This window comes from Mastomys coucha, unplaced genomic scaffold (genome assembly GCF_008632895.1).
Source record: "Mastomys coucha isolate ucsf_1 unplaced genomic scaffold, UCSF_Mcou_1 pScaffold7, whole genome shotgun sequence".
Classification (NCBI taxonomy): domain Eukaryota; kingdom Metazoa; phylum Chordata; class Mammalia; order Rodentia; family Muridae; genus Mastomys; species Mastomys coucha.
The window spans coordinates 57293446-57297582 of NW_022196913.1; positions in this window are offsets into that span (position 1 = coordinate 57293446).

Sequence of the window (4137 nt, forward strand, 5' to 3'; positions counted from 1 at the left end):
GACATCAGATAAGTCAAGGGCTTTCCTGGGGTTCAACAGCTGCCCACTGGAGGATTTGAACACACTGACCGCAGAGGTGATCGCAGAGAGAGGCACACACATCACTCAGAGATCCAGGAACCTAGATGGATGCAGCCAGATTCCACTGGGCTGCTGACAGCCACAGCCAAGGGTGACAGATGTCCTCCTGACCTAGGGCAGCGGTCTAACTAGGGCTACCCACGACATCACCCCCACCCCACCACGGTCCATGTCCTTTTTGGGTATCCAGAGAGGTCATAGTTCCACTCTCTGGTGGGGAACCTGGGAAATGGCAGGAACAGTGCTCTTCAGTAAGGAAGCTGAGTGTTGGGCCGTGTAGGGGTAGGAGAACTCGGCCACAGGGGCTGGGGCTAAGTACTCCCTCTCCCCAGCCAGTCTATCTAAACTATGTCTGTACATCTCCCCATCCACAAACATTCTGAATCAGGGGTTGACACCTCCACTGGGCTCTGTCCCCATGGCTGGCCTGCTTCTCCAACAGTGGGTAGAACTTCTAGCTAATCTAGGTTCTTGCTGGACCAAAGGCCTTTACACTCCCAGGCCCCCTGCTTCCCATGTCCCTGTGGCGGAGGCTATGGAGGCTGGTTCTTCCGTCAGCCAAGGCCACCCTTAGAAATGCACAGACAAAACTGGGGTAGATGGTGGGGCTGGGGGGACAGCTCAGTTGATAAAGCGCCTGCATGCCTGGGGACCTGAGTTCCAATCTCCAGTGGGCTGGAAGCTGGAAAACCAGAGAAGAGAGTGAAGCCGTACCCTGGCTGCTAGGCATGACAGGAAACACAGGGTGTCCCTCCAGCCCTGAGAGCCTGGTTCTATTGTCCCCATGGTCCTGCTGAGGGTTGCAGGCCAAGTGACATTTTCTTTGATCCAAGCCACTTTTGTTTGGACTTGTGCCATTCATAACAAAGAATCCTGACACATCATCGAGTCGGGCCAAACTCCCTTGATAACATTAAAAACCTGCCATGGCGTGGCATTTACTTTACTTTTCTGGTCCCCTGGACTCAGTAAAAGCCACCACAGTAACTTTCCACTGTATGTGGGAACATGTCAGGCCTCACCTTGTGGTGTTGAAAATGTGCATCAAAGCCACTGTGCATTAGTTGTTAGCTTATGAGCCAGAGAGGTAGACCTGGCTTTTCAACAGCAAGCTAGAACACAGGTAAAATCAAAACACGGCAGAAGAGAGAGTTCCCACAGGAACCCTCTCTCACCAAACTCCCACGCTTAAAAAAGAAGAAAGCCCTGAGTAGGCTTCTCTGTTTCACTCAGCAGCTTTAAAAAACAGTCAAGAATCGTGCAGGAAGGGTAAAAAAAAAAAAAAAAAAGTCCAAAAAAATGCTTAGCTATTTCTGAAACACTTTATTTTGGAATTTCTGCTCTGTTTGAGTGGCCCATGTTTGTGGGCGAGAATTATGTCACGAGTTAATGATCTCAGCAGGCTGTAAACTTGGGGAAGGAGAAACTTGTGCAAAATGGCCTTGAGGCTGTGGGCTGTGTTGTGTAACAGGCTCCTGAGAAGGAGAACGTGTCTGGGATCAGAGTGCAGGGCTGCACAATGTAGCTAGTGTGTCTCCCACTGACCTTTTCCAAGACAGAATCACAACCATGCCCCGCCCACCCGCAACGCAACCGCAACCGCACACGTTGCCAATAACGAAGCTGGATACAGAGAAGCAGAAATGTCAGTTCCCCCACAATTCCCAAAGGAAGACTTTGGAGTCCCTGGTTGCTGGCAGCCTGGTGGCTTGCCCGCCCATCCTACCCCTCACCACCATAAAAAGGCTGATCCTTTAACACCAAGGCGAAATGTTTTGCTGGAGTCCTTCCTGGCATCTGCGATAAGAACAATAGGCACAGGCTTACAATAGATTATTTTATAAGAAAAGCAAAAGGTCAGAGGTGTGTTGGGGGTGGGGGGGAGGCAGGCTGTGCACGTCAGAGGGCTCCGTCCCTGTTTAGCGCCTGCCATTGAGCAACCACGCTGGCGAGAAGCTGTTACTTAATCCTGCCAGTATTAGCCAGAAAGGCTGCTTGCGAAATACCGAAGACAAATATGCTGTAATTATTACATGCACACACAGCTTGTTGAGCATAAACTGTTAGTGTAACATCAACACAGTCTCCTCCATTGGAGTGGACCAGTAATTAGCACAACAATGTACAATGTGTGTGTGGGGGGGGGGGGGGGGGGCGGAGATGGGAGGACAAGACAGGGTGGTGTTCAGGGCCTCTACAGGCCCGGCACACAGGCCTTGTTCTCCATGACACTTCTGCCTGAAAATACTTCAGAGCCAAGCACCAAGTGTGCATTCTAGAAGAAAATGAGGAGACACTTAGTTCTCTGACACCTCAGAAAGAAGGGACCATGAAACTTAACCAGATCTCCCCTTCCTCTCACCCCCTTCCTACTTTCCGCTTTCTCCATCTTTCTGTTTGCGTCCTTCCTTTCTCCTGCCCCTTCTGTCCCTCTCCTTCCTCCCTCACATCCCCTCTTTCTTCTCCCTCATATTCCCCTCCCTCCTTCCTCTTTCTCCCCCTCCTTCTCCCTCCCTTTCATTTCTTTATTCCCTCGCCCTTCTCCCCTTATCTCCAATCCCCCCCCGTTTTTTTTTTCCAAAAAGGACCCTTGCATGCTATCACATCTGCACAGGGAACCTTGCCCAAAGTCTGATCAGTTCATATTCAGGACTGGCCCTGTCACGATCTAAGCATGGAATGTCAACTCAATAGCCCAAAGGAACTGTTTCCAGAAAATCAAAGAGTAAAACACACACACACATTTTATAAAAATATTTTACAGTACATGCAAAAAGTAGAGAAAGTGTGAGAATGATGTCTGACCAAACAAGGGATATAATACAGAAACTCCCGGAAGAGGAAGAACCAAAGAAGTTTCCTAAACTCAAAACTACAACCGGAGGAACCACCAAACTGATTTCCAGACTGGTTGTACCAGCTTGCAATCCCACCAGCAATGAAAGAGTGTTCCTCTTTCTCCACAACCTCTCCAGCATCTGCTGTCACCTGAGTTTTTTTATCCTAGCCATACTGACTGGTGTGAGGTGGGATCTCAGGGTTGTTTTGATTTGCATTTCCCTGATGACTAAGGATGTTGAATATTTCTTTAGGTGCTTCTCAGCCATTTGGTATTCCTCAGTTGAAAATTCTTTGTTTAACTCTGTACGCCATTTTTAATCAGGTTATTTGGTTCTCTGGAGTCTAACTTCTTGAGTTCTTTGTATACATTGGATATTAGCCTTCTATCAGATATAGGATTGATAAAGATCTTTTCCCAATTTGTTGGTTGCCATTTTGTCCTATTGACAGTGTCTTTTTGCCTTACAGAAGCTTTGTAATTTTATGAGGTCCCATTTGTCAATTCTTGATCTTAGAGCAGAAGCTATTGGTGTTCTCTTCAGGAAATTTTCCCCTGTGCCCATGTGCTCGAGGCTCTTCCCCACTTTTTTTTTTCTATTAGTTTCAGTATATCTGTTTTATGTGGAGGTCCTTGATCCACTTGGACTTGAGCTTTGTACAAGGAAATAGGAATGGATCGATTTTCATTCTTCTACATGCTAACCGCCAGTTGAGCTAGCACCATTTGTTGAAAATGCTGTCTTTTTTCCACTGAATGGTTTTAGCTCTTTTATCAAATATCAAGTGACCATAGGTGTGTGGGTTCATTTCTGGGTCTTCAATTCTATTCCATTGATCTATCTGCCTATCACTGTACCAATACCATGCAATTTTTATCACAATTGCTCTGTAGTACAGCTTAAGGTCTGGGATGGTAATTCCACCAGAGGACCCAGCTATACCACTTCTGGGCATATATCCAGAAGATGCTCCAACATGTAATAAGGACACATGCTCCACTATGTTCATAGCAGCTTTATTTATAATAGCCAAAAACTGAAAACAACCCAGATACTCCTCAACAGAGGAATGGATACAGAAAATGTGGTACATCTACACAATGTAGTACTACTCAGCTATTAAAAACAACGAATTTATGAAATTATCAGGGAAATGGATGGGTCTGGAGAATATCATCCTGAGTGAGGTCACCCAATCACAAAAGAACACACATGG